This window comes from Bidens hawaiensis, unplaced genomic scaffold (genome assembly GCF_021521415.1).
Source record: "Bidens hawaiensis isolate Kalapana, Puna unplaced genomic scaffold, B.hawaiensis_p1.1 tig00000358_1, whole genome shotgun sequence".
Classification (NCBI taxonomy): Eukaryota; Viridiplantae; Streptophyta; class Magnoliopsida; order Asterales; family Asteraceae; genus Bidens; species Bidens hawaiensis.
In genome coordinates, this window is record NW_027491026.1 from 129,334 (window position 1) to 148,940 (window position 19,607).

The 19,607-nt window shown below is 36.3% G+C and overlaps 1 long non-coding RNA gene across 1 annotated transcript; it reads right to left on the reverse strand.

The window, feature by feature from the left end:
- Positions 1-487: 487 nt before the first annotated feature.
- Positions 488-1,343, reverse strand: LOC143622564 (uncharacterized). The gene is made up of 3 exons (XR_013151743.1): positions 1,087-1,343; positions 682-873; positions 488-564 (listed from the first exon to the last, which is right to left on the reverse strand). It is a non-coding gene; the product is annotated as an uncharacterized LOC143622564 (long non-coding RNA).
- Between the last annotated feature and the right edge of the window lie 18,264 nt (positions 1,344-19,607).

Here is a 19,607-nt window from a genome sequence, read left to right on the forward strand (position 1 = left end):
TCAAGTCAAGACGAATAGGATTCATAATGGTGGTAGCTGATTGGAATTCCCAAAGTAGTACTTCCATCCAACCATCATTTCTTTGTTGTGGGAGGCATTCTTTTATCAACTTACTGGCTGGGTTGTGGATGTTTTGATCAGTTTTTGGTTTAATTTTGAGGATCTACTAAACGGATATACAAGCAATCGTTATTGCTAGAACCGGAATATTCTTCGTTGTACACTCTCATAGGGGCCTCAAATCCGGATTGGTCTTCTGATAACTTGTAGACAAGGTAAATTGTATATGCTGTTTGAGACGATAGTAGCTTGGACTGGACTTCATAGTCGATATCAACACTCCAATGATCAAGCCGAATGGCTTCTCCAAATCTGAAAAACCTTAGAAAATTATCTTACATGTAAAGATTTTATAAATTTGTTAATTTACTGATTTGCAATAGATAGTAACTTCCACAAGAAAGCTGATGGGAAGATATAAAAGAACCTCCCCCTTGTCTGGCCAACAATCTTTCTTGCTGATTGCATATGACTTTTCTTCCCATTTTTGTCAAGACAACACCACTATCAACAAAAATTATATAAATACGTTTAGCAAATCAATATATAATGCTTCTCTCTAATGTAACCATGTTCATAAGCTCCACAATAACTAAATATGAGATAAACAAATGGACTTACATTGCTACCCTCCCTGCCAACATCATTAACTAAGAACCCCTCCCTCATAAATGTGTATGCTTCCTTCTTGGTTGCCCCCTGCAAGCTATTTTTTGACCGTTTCAAAATGTCTTCATAATCATTTGGTAATTTTTCTTCCCAATCTGTATACGAATATGATATGGGTTGCTTCTCATCCTCTTTATGTTTCACCTGCAGAAGAGCGTAACCATAATAAGTAGACTTTGATCTAATCACTAATATCGGTTTTCTTTCACTCAAATAACTAATCTTATTGTGGTTGCTCACCTGTCCTATAAGAAAGTTTAAAAAACTAAAAATATTAAAGGATATTGATTAATTAATTACTAATGTACATGTACATGAATAGTACATGAATAGGCAAACTTTTATTTGTAGTCTTACTTTCTCTAAGGGCCGAAATTCGACGCCTTCTACTAATATGAATGTAGAATTTTTGTAGCCCTCAAGCAGAATTTGAAGATGAACAAATCTCTGGTCACAACTAAATTAATACAATTCAACCATCCACCATCCATCTTCTCACTGATACGCCAGGTGCGAAACGGAAGTTTCTGTCTCCCTGTGTAATTTGTATTTGAGGGATACACCTACACATTTTCTAGCCTCCTCTGAGTTCCCAAATTTGAACACAAGGTTCACCATGTCATTCGATTAGAATCTGCCTTTCGATTAGAATATGCCATTCGATTAGAATCTGTCACTCGCTTAGAATCTGCCATTCGATTAGAATGGTCATTCGATTAGAATTCTGATTCGATTAGATTGGTTCAAACTTCAGTTTTTTAATGAATTTTTAGTAAAGAACTGCTAATGAAAATAAAATTCAATTAGATTGGCTTTGCCCCTTGGACCCTACTAGGGGCTGCTGCCCCTAGACCCGCTTCCAGAGGCGCTGCCCCCAGACCCCGTAGCAAGGGGTTACAATAACATAGAAGTATGAAAAAGTTAGAGTTAGTTAATTAACACTTCAAATTATTACACAGTTAGTTGTGCACAGCAAAGGAAGGGTATTACTGTTAACTCGGAGAACAACATGACACATGTGTGTTCTATCCCCATTTCCTTGTTATGTTTTCGGGGCTGTGTGCATACTCAATGTGAAGAGTTAATACACTTACCTTAAGTGGTAAGTGTATGATATGTGAATGTGTATGAATGATATATGTATGAGGTTAAGAGTATGTATGAAAGTGCCGTATGGAAAGAATGGACCAGACCCTAATAATATCTGAGATATAAGGGATCATACCCTAATAATATCTGAGACAGAAGGGACCAGACCCCAATAATATCTGAGACAGAAGGGACAAGACCCTAATTATATCTGAGAAAGAAGGGACCAGGCCCTAATAATATCTGAGATAGAAGGGACCGGGCCTTACTAATATCTGAGATGGTAAAGATAGTTATGCATGTAGTATGAAAGTATGAAAGAATGTATGTATGCACGAAAGAAAGGTAAACAAGTAAAGTATATAATATGTATATTCGGTTGCGTATATGTAAGTAAGTGTATGAAATGTATGTTGCTTGATTAACCTGAACTCACTTAGCGTAGCTGACTTTTAGTATGCACGCATGTGAATAGGCTAAGGCCGTTAGCTTGAATGAAGAAACATGACATTGGACTGAAGATATTGACATCTTGAGAAGAATGTTGTGATGTTTTAAAATGACTTTTTAAATTATGTTTAAAGACAAGAATTAGTTGTTACGAATATTTGAATGATTCTGTAACATATGGATGATGTCTTTATATTCCGCGAAAATTTTTAATTCACTCTGATAATTAGAATTGTGTTTATGAGTAAATCCAACGCCAGAGTGGAGCACCGGTATCGGGGCGTTACATTCATCAACAACAGTGGGAGTGTTGTTATTCTGATTTATAGTATGAGCTTTGATCGGGTGGTAACATGACCTCGTCAAGTAAATTTTGGGGATTACACTTGTAGAATCCATAAACCTCTTCCAGCTTTCACTTGTAATCCACAAAACTGAAGATCTGGGTGGTGTGTGTGGACCGTGAAAATATTGTTTTTGATTGAAGTGAATGAGTTTAAACGTGATCTGTTTTAAATATTAAAATATATAATCTTTTAATTTAAGTTATTAAAAATGTTTTTAAATAAATAGGTAAAATGACTAATTTTCCCTCATGTGCAATGCACATGACTTGACTTAACGAGAAAAACTAACTGGGTTAGGGCCAAATGACAAACGTTATTGGATTTGTATACGTAAAGGATAAAACATGTCAATTTTAAAGATAAAGGACAATAAGTAAAAATGACTACAAACATAAAGACAATTTCTGTAATTCTGTCTAAATTATTCCTTTTGCCTCATTGAAAAGAAGTAAACGTTTACTAAATACTTGATTTCATAATCACTAGTACAAAATCGGGCTTTGGTGACACACAAAAATCGTCACCGTAGGTAGTTAGTGACGATTTTTTTCCGTTAAATATGTTACCAAAGGTCGCGTCAATGTAGATGTTTGTATGGTGACACACAAAAAATCGTCACTGTAGCATATAAAAATCAGTCACTGTAGAGTAGAGGTGTCACTATAGACCAGTGTTTTTTGTTCCAGTTTTATCAAATTATGTCAATATAAACCCTTTTCAGTGACATATGTTTTTTTTGGTTAGTGGCAATATATCAACAATTGGTCACATGAAAAAAATTTTCAATGTGATGTTTTGCATGAAATTTGTCACATTACACTATGTTTAGTGTGACTATTGGTTGGTATTTGATCACAATTAGAAACCAAGTTGTTAATCTAAGTTGTGACTATTACATACCTTCTATTGACACAACAAAAATGAAAATGTGACCCTAAAACGTTTAATATAAACTTGTCTTATTTTAAGTGTCACTGTTGTGTATCCTTTAGTCACACTAACTTTGAAAATTTCTTGTTACATTTCCATTTAGTGACATATATTACGTAGTTACATGACCCTAACATACTTGTTGTCACACTATTATTAAATAAATGTGAGTTTTTATGTATTTTAGTGACAAATAATTTTGAACAGTGTGACTATATGTAGTTAGTTATCACACAATTATTAATCTAAGTTGTGACTATTACATACCTTCTAGTGACATCTCTTATTTTAAGTGTCACTGTTGTGTATCCTTCCGTGACACTATCTTTGAATATTTGTTGTTACATTTCCCTTTAGTGACATATATTACGTAGTTACGCGACCCTATAACATACTTGTAGTCACAGTCTTTTCTAAAGACTGTGATTGTTTATGGGATGTAGACACAAATATTTATGTAGGCAGTGATTATATGTAGTTAGTTATCACACAATTGTTAACACAAAATTACCAATATATACCTTTTAGTGACACTTGTAGTGACACTATCTTTAATGAATGTGACCATATATATATATATATATATATATATATATATATATATATATATATATATATATATGTTAGACACAAATTATTTAGTAAAATGTGACTATATATAGTTTATAATCACCCAAATGTAACCTTTTAGTAACATATGATAATTTAAAATGTGACCAAAAATGAATTATAATCACATGAATTTGATTGCAATTCACATTTAGTGACATTTGCGAAATAAGTTTAATAATTGAGAATATATAAATGAAACGATACAAAAATATCATTAAAATAAAATGAAATTCTTCTACATATATATAAATTTTTAAACGGAAGTAATTACAAATACGCATCCTAATCTACCGACCTCAAACTTTCTCATAAACTCGTCAAATTGTTTTTGCCTCCTTTCTTCATTTTGCTTAAGTTTTTTTTTTCCATTTGTTCCATTCGTTGCACTCATTCTTCCAACTCATTTCTTGACTTCCTTTCATTTTCTAGTTCTTTTTCCATTCGGCTCTAACTTTTTGAACCTAAAATTGTTAAAATATTAGCATCATAACTAGTAAAAGGTTAATGTGAGGCGAAACCTCAAAGCCAAGTAGGGGTGTTCACGGTCCGGTTTTCACGGTTTTTCGTCAAACCATAAACCAAACCGTTGGTAACTGTTTTTGATATATGTAAACCAAAACCAAACCCTATAACTTTTAAACCAAACCAAACCAAACCTAAAATAATTAACTAATATATTACCCGAAAATGAGCAAACATACGAGCGATCACATTCTTTGGCACCATTCTGAATGTAGCCAAAGGTTCATCATAGTGCTCTGTAACATCCCGAAAATTCTAGAATAATATTTAATATATTAATTGCGTCGAGAGAAATAATTGAGTTAGCGGAGTAGTAATAATAATAATAGCAATAACAATAAAATATGAAAGGACAAGTAGGCATTGTAGATGGGATTAGTTATGGACTAGAATGGAAAGATGGGTCTTAGGTCCATGGGCTTAAGGGAGTATAAATAACCCCTTAAACCCTAATCATTTCCATTTCCATCCATCTTATCCATCTTATTCTCTACACACTCAAAACACACACACTTACACCACCATATACGGCCGTGAGAAGAAGAGAAGAAACGAGACCAAACAAACATTGATTCTTGATAGATCTTTGATATACAAGCTAAATACATTATCAAAGTTCATAACCGAGAGAACTGTGACCTAACGAACACTTAAAAGGTATGTACTTTATCTTAAAGTTTACATTTTTATGAACGGTTAGCCTTGAAACTTGAACGTAGAGTAGATCGGGTCTAAACGAAACATAAAGTAGCAAACTTGATGTTAAAATGAACTTAACGAACCCACGGTTATGAACATCTCTTTTAAAGAAACCCTAGATCTAGTTTTGAACGTTTTATCATAAAGGTTCAAGCTTTACGCGTAACCGGGCCAAGTTTTGGCCGAAAACGGTTAAGGAAACTATTATGGGTCAATACCAAGCCATAATAATGATGTTAGGGTTAAAAAAGTGGATATAACGTGGATAATGGACCAAGCCGTGACTTAGTAATTGAATAAAGTGCAGCTCACTCACTTACAATTTGGATTTCGCTTACTTTAGACAAATCGATCACTTTATGATCGATCACATTGTCATTCGGTTACTTTTATAATCGATCACTTATGATCGATTACTTTTAGGATCGATCACTTTTGGTTTGATTACTTTTGACTCAGCATACTTTTGGTTTGATCACTTGGACTCGCATATACTTGGATCTGATCTTTTTAAAACTCGCATAAAACTTGGATTTTACTTACTTTTATAATCGATCACTTTTGTGATCGATTACTTTTAGAATCGATCACAATCTCTAAATCGATCACTTTATACTCAGATACATTGAATTCAATTACAATAGGGGATCGATCAGAATGAACTTATTCGTTCACTTTTCAAGTTCGCTTACAATGGACAAATCGATCACTTTGTATGTGATCGACTACTTTTGGGATTTTGATTACTTTGGATCGATTACTTTTATAGGGTAGATTACATTGGAACTGGATTACAATCCTATAGATCGATTACTTTTCTAAATTCACTTACTTTTGCTAAATCGATTACTTTATGGAATCACTTACATTGAATTCGATGACTTTATGAAAATCGATCACTTTGTGATCATTAGATTACTTTGTGATCATTAGCTTACTTTTTGATCATTAGATTACTTTGTTATCATTAGCTTACAATGTGATCATTAGATTACAATATGATCATTAGAATACAATGTATTCAAATACATTAGGACTTAAGGATGAAAATATTCTAAGTATAATGTAATCTAAAACGAAACCATTAGATTAGACCAGACTTAGCCATTTTGGCTGAAATACAAATAGGATGAGTATTAATACGTGTAACTTATATACAGTCAGCAGAGCCCAGTTAAGAAGATGATTAACCGTTAACGGAGAAAGAAACAAGATCTAGGTGAGTTTCTAGCCCCATTCATTGTTATGTTTTAAGGGCTGCGTGCATACTTTATGTGATTAGTTAATACACTTACCTTAAGTGGTAAGTGTATGCTATATATGATATATGAGATAGATATGAATGATTGCTTGTCGGTACGTGAACGATCTTCGGATATTGCGCGTACCGCCAGATTATAAATAAAGATATGAATGTTATATGTAATGTATGGATGATGTATGAACGTTATGAATGAATGCTTGTCGGGGTGTGAACGATCTTTGGATATTGCACGTATCAAAAATGAGTACGATTATTAAATGAATGACGAGAAGAACGCCTAGAGTGTTCTTATGCTACGATGTAATTATTGTATATGAAAAGTAAGTGTAGGTAGGTACATGAATGGTAAATGAGTTCTACGTCTTACGTAGTAAGTTAGGATGGCAAATCTCTCTAACTTCCGTTGGATATAGACTTGGCAGGTGATGGCGTAGTTAAGGACTGCGGGACTTATACTAGTTATAGACGATATATGAGAACGTAATAAAGGACTGTGGGCCTTATACGTGCCGTAATTGTATTGAGATAGCATATGGGTGGACTGCGGACTTCGTACGTGCTATGAATTAGGTTGCAACATAGGGAAGGACTGTGGACCTTGTACGTGTTGTTAATGCAAGATGGTATAGGGAAGGACTACGGACCTTGCACGTACCATAAATGGTGAACATAGGTAAGGACTGCGGACCTTTTACGTGTTCACGACCCTGAGTTTAGGTATAGACGGCGGACTATGAACATACTCTCGGTGGACTGAGGTAAGTAATAGTATGTATGTATGAATGTATGATAGAAAGGTAACCGGTTAAGTATGGACATGTATCTTCGGATATGCATGTATGTATGATATGTGTATGTATGGCATGTCGCCTGATTAACTAGAACTCACTCAGTGTAGCTGACTTTTAGTATGCACGCAGGTGAGTGGATTGAGGCAGCTAGCTTGAGCGGGCACATGGTGGACGAATAAGAGACTGGCATCCGAAGGCTCAATATGTTTTAATGTTATTGACGTTTATTTGTAAGACAAGAATGTTGATAAGACATGTTTATATAGTAATATGTAATATTTAATGAATGGTTTATATTCCGCGAAAGTTTTAATTAACTCTAATTTGTAAGAACTGTGTTTATGAGTAAATCTGACGCTAAAGTAGGGCTACTGGGTTGGGGGCCTTACAAGTTGGTATCAAAGCAAAGTTTGATAGATTTAAGCATCCTACATGCTTAGACTCGAATAGAGAATGAGACTTAAGTAAGAAAAGGAAGAAGATGCCAGTTCAAGAATGCCATGTGTCACTCAAGCAAGCTCAGTAAATGTAAAGTTTATGGTTGAATAATGGATGTTAATGCTAGCTTAATTGCTAAAGAAAGGATATGTGCATGTTAGGGATATGATTAATTGATTTCTTGATTTTATAGACTGTTTGAAAGTAGAACCATCACAAATAGACTCATAAAGGAAAGTGTATAGGACACAGAAAGTAACGTGATCAGCTAATCATAGTTGGCCACTATTATTACCTGTTAGCCTTACCATCCTTGTACTAAATAGTTCCTTGAGTGATGACGTTTGTGTTTTCCCGTTTTAGAATATGATGGCCGGAGCTTGAGAAGTTGTGAGAACAGGAGGTCGCACTGGACGTCGTGATAGGCCTCGTCTTGTCCGACAACCTTCGGTAGAAACAGTTTCCAACACAGGAGATGAAGGAAGCGCAACTAGACGAAACCCAAGCAACAACGAAGGGGTTAAACTGGATCCCGCAATTCGAGCACCTATTGTTCAAGCTGTAGCCAATGCTGTGAAGAACTTGACTCCTGAAGGATCCGTTAGAAGCCGTGAAAGAACTGCTGAAAGGGCTGGTGGAGATGGTAAGAAAGATGATGAAAGAGAGAGAGAGAGGCCTCGAGTGTGGTTAGGTCAGTGAAAGTTGATGATAGGAGGAGGGTGCCGAGGTGGTTTCAACTACAAGTCATTTAATGGTTGTGACCCGCCGAAGCTGACTGGTTTGGGAGACGCAATCGCTACTCTCCAATGGATAACCACTATGGACAAGGTTATCCGCATTAGCGAGTGCCGTCCCGACCAAGCTGTGGGTTATGCTACCCAATCTTTTGGAGATGAAGCAATGTACTGGTGGGAGTCGATTGAGAAGAGGAAGAGCCTAGAGGAAATTAAGGCAATGAAGTGGAAGGATCTGAATGAGTTGGTGACGAAGAGGTTATGTGCCGACGCCGAGGTTGAGAGGGCGGAGATAAAAGTTTCTAAATTTGAAAGCTGGAATGATGACATATCGTGAGTATACCAAAGAGTTCAACCGAATGTCTAGGTTGGTGCCGGACATGGTGAACACTGAAGCGAAGCGGGTCAAGTGCTACATCAGAGGACTTCCGCAGAAGGTTCGCACATTAGTCAGGGCTAGTAAACCTGCTACCTTTAATTCCATTGTTGAACTTGCATAAATGGTTTATGATGACCTGGCTGTGGACGTTGCGGTAGTGGAGGAAAAGAAGGAGAAGAAATGGGCTACTCCAGCTAAGCGGTCTGGCGATATGGTAACAATAGCTGATGAGGGAAAGACTAAGGTTGGAAACAAGGCTGCATGTAAGAAGTGTGGGCAAATGCACCAGGGAGAATGAAAGACTGGTACGGTAGGTGCTATCGGTGTAGAAAGAGTGGGCATTACTCTCGAGAATGCCCTGATCGCCCGAAATGCTTCAAATGCGGTAAAGCACAACACATGGCTAGGGATTGCAAGGAAACAGAGGCGAGAGGTGCGAAAGGGTAAAGACTTAATGTTGGTGCATTTTGTGATCGTCTCTTTGCAATTCCGACTAGCTTAGGCGAAGTGGTGAAGTTAGAACAACTTCACCATAGGCGAAGTTAGAACAACTTCGCCGTAGGCGAAGTTGTCTTGGAGAAGTTAAGCAACTTAGCTTAGAAGCCCAAGCCCGCGAAGTTGTTATCTATATATATGTGTGTCATGTTTAGGGTTTCCAGTTAGTACTTCAGTTGTTCGTTTGTTTAATTGCATAGAGAAAAACAGATAGAGAGAGTCGTGTGGGCAGACCCGAGGTAGAGCTCACCTCGGGTCGGCCGTAATTTGTTTTCTCGTTCGGTATGTAATGCGTTTTGATTATATAAAGCGATCTGCAGATCTGTGTTATCCTATTCATGTGTATGTTTGTGTTCATTCGTGTTATTCGTCTCTGACACCATAAACGAGTCTAGGAGGATTCCGCAATCCTAGACCTCGTGCAAATCTCGTATCGATCACCATCGCACCAGGAACTTACATGTGGTATCAGAGTCGTAGGTTCTTATGCTATGGTTAGAGATCTGCGTTTTGGTGTTTTTGGCACGTTTCAGATCTATTTTTGGTTAGGGCAGACATCGTCGGTGAAGTTATAGGGTTTAGGCGAAGTTAAGAATGGCGAAGTTATAACTAGGCAAAGTTAGCGAATTTATAACTAGGCGAAGTTATTGGGTGCAAACTTAATGAAGGCGAAGTTAAGGGCGAAGTTGATAGGAGAAGTTATGCGAAGTTCACCCGTTTGTCAGACTAACGATAGTTTTCCTTTCCTCCGACGTTCAAGATATGACATTAAAAAAAAAGAATTTTCGGGAAATTTTCTTGAACGAAAATTTTCATATGTCGTTCATATGAAAAGAGGATCATTGAGGAAAAATTTGGTGATAATATTTTTCTTGGAGTTTCTGTCCGAATGGCCTGGTTTATGCGATTATTATGAGGCCGAAAACGTTGTTCCGACAAAGATTCACAATTGGTATCTCTTGGTCTTACATATGAACAACTACGAGTTAGCCATTTAAATGAATTTATGGACTTGTTTGGATATGGAGTTAAAGTTACGAATGGGATATTAATTGAAGCTGGAAATTGACACATATTTGTTTATTTGGGCATGTTTTGCAAAGAAAAGAGGGGGTTGCAAAATTGAAGATGCTCGGGTAATAAAGACCATGGAGGCTTGGTTAAGCTTTAGATGATTATTATAGGGCTTGTGTGTTAGATTCTTTCAAGGTGGTTTTGTGATGAAACTGATCATTTGCTGTTGAGTAGTTGAAGATTGAACCTTATCTTACGAACCGAATGATTGAGATGATTGATTAGGCACCAGGATGCAGATCAAAGATCTCGATCGATATAATTTGGAAGGGCTTACACTGAAGGGGAGATCTGATATGGAAGACGTCAGGTGATTGGTAGATTTGTGAAGCTACAAGAAAGATTCAGACACTGCTGGTTGAGGACAGGATTGATGTTGTATATATATGTGAAGTTCAACCTTGAAGATCACAGTGCAATGTCTGAAGATCGCGTCCTACCAGAAGAAGAACACATAAGATCATCAGTTAAGGGGTGGTCTGTTGGTTCATTGACGTGTGTATAATGATGCTCTCACAACTAAGCTTTAAATTTATTAAACACGACTCCTAAAGAAACCACACAAAACCGGCAAGTGTACCGATCACTAATAGTATAACACTATGGAAGTCCGAGTATCGAACACAAGGACACTTGAAAATGTTGATGATCACTAAACCTTTACCAAGACTCACCTAATAATACTTAAATGATTTTTAAGATAATTAACTACTTAGCCTAACTTACTTTAACTAAATTAATTAACTAAACTTAACTTAACTAAATGAAACTCTTGACGAAAGTTGGAAACTTAACTGCAATTGGAGAAAACGTCTACCTAGGTAAGAATCATACTGAAGGTGTAATAAGGTAATGGATTGAGGATTCTCATGACACCGGTTCCTAAGGATGACACAACTAAGGTTCACTCAAGGAAGCTAGATCACCTCTCGGTCTCACTAACAAACTCTAACTTACACTTAGTTGATTTTAAGAACAAACCGGGAAACGAACTGTTAAAGTGCTCTAATGCCGACTCTCCTCTCGGTCTCACCGACACACTACCCTAATGGAGACGAATACTACGCAACCAAGGATAGAGGAACAATTTAGTTTAATTTAAACTAGATAAACTAATCGCTCAAAACCCAAACCCGACAAGAACTGAACCCGCTCTCGCGCGATCCTAATCCTAACAAGCAAAAGCTATGAGACGAGTTTACTTCCTATCACCTCTCGGTCTCTAAGAAGGCGTTCACCCGCTGATTATATTCAATTAATACACTCACTTAAATCCTACGGTTGATCACCCCGCAAACAAACCCTAAACACCAAGTAAAGAGTTCTAGCAAACAACAATCAATCAAAACTAATTCAATTAATTAAAGCAAGAGGTATATGAGTGTAATTAATAAATTCACAGCCACTAAACACAACCTAATTCAATGTTAAATCAAACTTTTCATTAACAATTCAAGCCATGATGATCAACAATCCATAAAACTCACTAAGACCTAACAATAAACATCAAACCTAGGTAGAACTAACAAGTTTAGCTACACATTAATTTTGGACAGCAGCTATACATCAAAGCAAACACCATAAAACTCAACATAAACATAATTAAAATCATTCAAGAATCAATCTCAATCAAGCACAACTCAATCTTCAATTCTAATGCGAAACAATTCAAAGTAAAAGATCAAATCAACTAGTTAAGTATCTTGAACAAAAGACAAAGTTTATGAGAGTAATACTTAAGATTATGGATGATTTTCTTGATAAATATCGACCCTAGCGGCTGTACCAAGTGCCCCTCGATGATCTCCTTCTTTCCCTAGCAGCCAACTAGCTTCAAAAAAATATTATTCTTCTTTCCCTTGGCTGGCTGTTCCGATCGGCAGAATTGACAAAGGGTTTTTATTGTTTTCTTCTTGCTCCTCCTTGTAATTGCTCACGTAAATGTGAGCCACACAAACTAAATTTGTGTGTTTCCTTAAAGGAAACAGCCCACAAATCTCTCTTGCCGACCACCTAGTTTGACAACCCAAAACAAACAACTTTATTTCTTTCTTTTGCTCCTAAATTGCGATCGGCAATTGTATGGTTGGTCTCTTAGGGTTTTTATTTTTTTGTGTATTAATATATATTAACACATGTAAGGCTTCATATAAATGAGTCGGGCCGGGCTTTAAACTTGGTTCTTCAAACTTGATCATACGAGCCTTTTTTTTCTTCAAAAACCCGAACATTTTCTCCAACAAAACTCATAACCTACAATTAATATTCGATCTTTGTAAAATCATGCAAAAACCATCCATAAGTCTTATTAAATAAACAATTAAGAAATTAAAACATGATAAAACGATACGGAAAGTAAGTGTGTTTACAACACATCATTCATGTGTTTGTAACAGATGATCTTTAGTGTTAGTCAGAATTCAGAGCAACGGTCAAGGGGGAGTCTGTTGGTGAATTTTGTGACTGTCGCTATGCAATTCCGACCAGCTGAGGCGAAGTGGTGAAGTTAGAACAACTTCACCATAGGCGAAGTTAGAACAACTTCGCCGTAGGCGAAGTTGTCTTGGAGAAGTTAAGCAACTTCGCCTAGAAGCCCAAGCCCGCGAAGTTGTTATCTATATATATGTGTGTCATGTTTAGGGTTTCCAGTTAGTAGTTCAGTTGTTCGTTTGTTTAGTTGCATAGAGAAAAACAGATAGAGAGAGTCGTGTGGGCAGACCCGAGGTAGAGCTCACCTCGGGTCGGCCGTAATTTGTTTTTTCGTTGGGTCTGTAATGCGTTTTGACTATTATATAAAGCGATCTGCAGATCTATGTTATCCTATTCGTGTGTATGTTTGTGTTCATTCGTGTTCTTCGTCTCTGACACCATAAACGAGTCTAGGAGGATTCCGCACTCCAAGACCTCGTCCGGATCTCGTATCGATCACCATCACACCAGGGACTTACACTTAAGAAACTGCAGAGAGGAGCGCCCGATGAAGGAATAATTGCTTACATAATAGTTTTTTTTTTTCGTTTTAAATATGATTGCCTAAGAACTTGTTTTGTGTTAAGGTTTAAAACTTATGCTTATCTATGACGTGTAATATATTGAGTTTGGTTATAAATGATTAATTATGTTATGATAATATGTCATTTTAGACAATAGTGTTAACTAGTATGAAACAAGGTCCCTTGGAAGGACGAAACGACACTTGTGACATCGAGGGTCTCATGGACAAGCTACCTTAAATAGCTAAAGCACATGAACACAGCTCGATGACTACAAGTCAGGAGTAAGAAGGATAACCCAGAAAGCAAAGACGATCCAAGAAAGTACGTGAATACGGGAAATGTCCTCCTACCCGAAACCTCTTTAAGGAGGGGAGACTTGTAAAATCCCAAAAATTCTAGAATAGTATTTAATATATTAATTGCGTCGAGAGAAATACTTGAGTTAGCGTAGTAATAATAAATAATAATAATAATAATAATAAAATATGAAATGATAAGTAGGCATTGTAGATGGGATTAGTTATGGACTAGAATGGAAAGATGGGTGTTAGGTCTATGGGCTTAAGGGAGTATAAATAACCCCTTAAACCCTAATCCTTTCCATTTCCATCCATCTTGTCCATCTTATTCTCTACATACCCAAAACACACACACTTACACCACCATATACGGCCGTGAGAAGAAGAGAAGAAACGAGACCAAACAAACATTGATTCTTGATAGATCTTTGATATACAAGCTAAATACATGATTAAAGTTCATAACCGAGAGAACCGTGACCTAACGAACACTTAAAAGGTATGTCCTTTATCTTAAAGTTTACATTTTTATGAACGGTTAGCCTTGAAACTTGAACGTAAAGTAGATCATGTCTAAACGAAACATAAAGTAGCAAACTTGATGTTAAAATGAACTTAACGAACCCACGGTTATGAACAGCTCGTTTAAAGAATCCCTAGATCTAGTTTTGAATGTTTTATCATAAAGGTTCAAGCTTTACGGGTAAACGTGCCAAGTTTTGGCCGAAAACGGTTAAGGAAACTATTATGGGTCTATACCAAGCCATAACAATGATGTTAGGGTTAAAACAAGTGGATATAACATGGATAATGGACCAAGCCATGACTTAGTAATTGAATAAAGATCAGCTCACTCGCTTACAATTTGGATTTCGCTTACTTTAGACAAATCGATCACTTTATGACCGATCACATTATCATTCGATTACTTTTATAATTGATCACTTTTATAATCGATCACTTATGATCGACTACTTTAAGGATCGACACTCTTGGTTCGATTACTTTTGATTCAGCATACTTTTGGTTTGATTACTTAGACTCGCATATACTTGGATTCGATCACATTAAAACTCGCATACAACTTGGATTTCACTTACTTTTATAATATATCATTTTGTGATCGATTACTTTTAGGATCGATCACAATCTCTAAATCGATCACTTTATACTCAGATACACTAAATTCGATTACAATAGGGGCTCGATCAGAATGAACTTATTCGTTTACTTTTCAAGTTCGCTTACAATGGACAAATCGATCACTTTGTATGTGATCGATTACTTTTGGGATTTCGATTACACTGGATCGATTACTTTCATAGTGTAGATTACGTTGGAACTCGATTACAATCCTATAGATCAATCACTTTTCTAATTCGCTTACTTTTGCTAAATCAATTACTTTATGGAATCACTTACTTTGAATCAATCACTTTTCTAAATTCGATGACTTTATGAAAATCAATCACTTTGTGATCATTAGATTACTTTGTGATCATTAGCTTACTTTGTGATCATTAGCTTACAATGTGATCATTAGATTACAATATGATTATTAGAATACAATGTATTCAAATACATTAGGACTTAAGGATGAAAATATTCTATGTATAATGTAATCTAAAACGAAACCATTAGATTAGACCAGACTTAGCCATTTTGGCTTAAATACAAATAGGATGAGTATTAATATGTGTAACTTATATACAGTCAGAAGAGCCCAGTTAAGAAGATGATTAACCATTAACGGAGAAAGAAACAATATCTAGGTGAGTTTCTAGCCCCATTCATTGTTATGTTTTCGGGGCTCTGTGCATACTCGATGTGATTAGTTAATACACTTACCTTAAGTGGTAAGTGTATGCTATATATGATATATGTGATAGATATGAATGATTGCTTGTCGGTACGTGAACGATCTTCAGATATTGTGTGTACCGTCAGGTTATAAATAAAGATATGAACGTTATATGTAATGTATGGATGATGTATGAATGTTATAAATGAATGCTTGTAGGGGCGTGAACGATCTTTGGATATTTCACGTATTGACAAGGAGTACGATTGTTAAATGAATGAAGTGAAGAACTCCTAGAGTGTTCTTATGCTACGATGTAATTATTGTATATGCAAAGTAAGTGTAGGCAGGTACAGGAATGGTAAATGAGTTCTACGTCTGACGTAGTAAGTTAGGATGGCAAATCCCTCTAACTTCCGTTGGACATAAACTTGTCATGTGATGGCGTAGTTAAGGGCTGCGGGCCTTATACGAGTTATAGACGATATATGAGAACGTAGTTAAGGACTGTGGGACTTATATGTACTTCAGATAGGAGCCAACATAGGAAGGGACTGCGGACCTTATACGTTCCGTAATTGTATTAAGATAGCATATCGGAGGATTGCGGACATCATATGTGCTATGAATTAGGTTGCAACATAGGGAAGGACTGTGGACCTTGTACGTTTTGTTAATGCAAGATGGTATAGGGAAGGACTACGGACCTTGCACGTACCATAAATAGTGAACATAGGTAAGGGATGCGGACCTTTTACGTGTTCACGACCCTGAGTTTAGGTATAGATGGCGGACTATGAACTTACTCTCGGTGGACTGAGGTAAGTAATAGTATGTATGTATGTATGTATAAATGAATGTATGATAGAAAGCTAACCGGTTAAGTATCTATATGTATCTTCGGATATGCATGCATGTATGATATGTGTATGTATGGCATGTCGCTTGATTAACTAGAACTCACTCAGCGTAGCTGACTTTTAGTATGCACACAGGTGAGTGGATTGAGGCAGCTAGCTTGAGCGGGCACATGGTGGACGAACAAGAGACTGGCATCCGAAGGCTCAAGATGTTTTAATGTTATTGACGTTTATTTTGAAAGACAAGAATGTTGATAAGACATGTTTATAAAGTAATATGTAATATTTAATGAATGGTTTATATTCCGCGAAAGTTTTAATTAACTCTGATTTGTAAGAACTGTGTTTATGAGTAAATCCGACGCTAAAGTAGGGCTACCGAGTTCGGGGCCTTACAAGTTGGTATCAGAGCAAAGTTCGATAGATTTAAGCATCCTACATGCTTAGACTCGAACAGAGAATGGGATTTAAGTAAGAAAAGGAAGAAGATGCCAGTTCAAGAATGACATGTGTCACTCAAGAAAGCTCAGTAAAGGTAAAGTTTATGGTTGAATAATGGATGTTAATGTTAGCTTAATTTCTAAAGAAAGGATATGTGAATGTTAGGGATATGATTAAATGATTGCATGATTTGATTGACTGTTTGAAAGTAGAACCAACACAAATAGACTCATAAAGGGAAGTGTATTGGACATGGAAAGTAACTTGATCAGCAAATCACAGCTGGCCACTATTATTACCTGTTAGCCTTACTATCCTTGTAGTAAATAGTTCCTTGAGTGATGACGTTTGTGTTTTCCCTTTTTAAAATACGATGGCCGGAGCTAGAGAAGTTGTGAGAACCAGAGGTCGCACTGGACGTCGTGTCAGGCCTCGTCTTATCTGACAACCTTCGGTAGAAACAGCTTCCAACACAGGAGATTAAGGAAGCGCAACTAGACGAAACCCAAGAAACAATGAAGGGGTTCAACTGGACCCGTAATTCAAGCAGCTATTGTTCAAGCTGTAGCCACTGCTATGAAGAACTTGACTCCTGAAGGGTCTGTTAGAAGCCGTGAAAGAACTGCTAAAAGAGCGGGCGGAGATGGTAAGAAAGATAATGAAAGAGAGAGTGAGAGAGAGAGAGAGAGAGGCCTCGAGTGTGGTTAAGTCAGTGAAAGTTGATGATAGGTGGAGGGGCCGAGGTGGGTGCAACTACAAGTCATTTAAGGGTTGTGACCAGCCGTATCTGACTGGTTTGGAAGACGCAATCGCTACTCTCCAATGGATAACCACTATGGACAAGGTCATCCACATTAGCGAGTGTCGTCCCGACAAAGCTTTGGGTTATGCTACCTGATATACATCTATTTATACATCTCGGATCTCTTGTAAAGTTGTGTTTATTCAATGTTTTGAGTTCGGTTTAGTTCGTGTTTCGTTTATCTTTTATTAATTTAGGACTTGAGTCAAGTTTGTTTATATTTATCATGTTTTAATTCTTTTGGTGTCTTGCATGATTAAACTCAAATTCTTTCTATTATTTCATATGAAGTTTAAGTTCGTTTTGTTCATCAGTGATTACATGATTGCTTCACTTAGTGTTTGATTTGTTTTCTTTATAGAATCATGGCTTGAGAGTTAAGGAAAAGAAGTTCTAGAAGATTTCTATCGTTGCTTGGAGTTCAAGGAAGATATTTATAAAGATTAAGCAATAAATAATAAGCAAAATTTCGGAACCCTCTAGCACACGCCGCGCCGCGCGACCGGGGAGGCCAAGGCCCGTCGCGCGACGCCTAGGCATTCTGGTCAGCTATTTTTCGCAAAGTTAAGGCCCAGCTCGTTATATATATATATATATATATATATATATATATATATATATCATTATAAACTAGTTTAAAACACAAGTGTTGGCAGCCGATTTTGAGAGAGAAAACAAGTTCTTGAAGGTGCTTTGAAGCTAGGAATCAAAGAGGATCAAGAAGGCTTTCAAGGAGGTGTTCAAGGATCAATTACCAAGGGTTTTATCGCTCTAACTTTGATTCCTTGTTCATTATCATGTCTTCTTTGTTTTTAATACTTGTTTAGGATTGTTTTAATAATGGTTCTAGGATATACTTCATGTATACCTAGGTTTGATGAACATGTTTGATGCTTGATTCTTGCTTTGGACGATTGTTTTGATTATGGTTTTGTTGATTTAATAGTAAAGACTTGATTTTGTTTTCATGATGCATATGAATATTTATTGTGTTGATTGATTATTAACTATTACTTCACTTAGATCTTATATCTCTTGATTGTGTTCTTTAGATTTAGGGTTTATGTTTAATCATTACTTGGTGTTTTGATTATTGTGATTGAATAGGCCTATTAGATCATAGTAGCTTGTTGATGATTGATTAGCATTTTGAATGTTCTACTGAATTCCAATAGCTGTGAGGTGAGGAGTTGTTCATGTATCTTGGTTAATTGCATTCTAGGCTAGATTAGTGACAATATTCTTGCTTGGTTATTGTGTTGATCCTTGTTCAAGATGTCATGATAAGTTTATCAAGTTATCTAGGGTTTAGTGTTTCGCGAGATTGTTTGCTTTAGATACTATTAATTAACCTTAAGTGATAACTGTGAGAAAATCAATATAACTGATTGCTTAATAATCTAATAATTATTCTTTATGATTTTACTTGATGCGATTGAGGGTCCTCTAGGGTTTGTTAGATGAATATATTTAGAAATCAGTTTTCATATCATATTTGTTGTCTATTGCTTGATGATTGTTGATGCATGGGATTCTTACCTAGGTAGATTCGTTCTCTTGTTTGTTTCGATCTTGTGATTAATTTCTTGTTTTCTAGTTTACTTGTTTATTTACTTTCTTAGTTTAATATTAGTTTAAAAACCCCCCTTAAAACATTAATAATTAATAGTCGTGTCTTAAGTCGAGTCTGATTAGTTAATTAACGTAATTTATAGAGTCCTGTGGGTTCGACATTCCGGACTTACTTAGCTTTAGTACAATTGATCGGTTAACTTGCCGGTGTTTTGTGCAGTTGAGTCTTAAGTCTAGTTTTTAGTACTTGTTTAATTTAGTTATTATTTAATTTGTTGTTTTC